Genomic DNA, 204 nt, shown 5'->3' on the forward strand with positions numbered 1-204 from the left:
ATCACAGGAATAAATAGCATTTTTAAATATATTACAGTATATAAAAATATTAGAATACTGTATTTTACTGTACTGTACTTTGACTTTCGATCAAATAAATGTAGTCTTGGTGAGCATAAGAGTCTTCTTACAAAAAAAAAAAAATCATACTTTTGAAGGATAATGTATTTTGTGTGTTAAATTAGAGCATTAAAACCACTGAAA

The sequence above is a fragment of the Chanodichthys erythropterus genome, chromosome 13 (genome assembly GCF_024489055.1).
Source record: "Chanodichthys erythropterus isolate Z2021 chromosome 13, ASM2448905v1, whole genome shotgun sequence".
NCBI classification, from domain to species: domain Eukaryota; kingdom Metazoa; phylum Chordata; class Actinopteri; order Cypriniformes; family Xenocyprididae; genus Chanodichthys; species Chanodichthys erythropterus.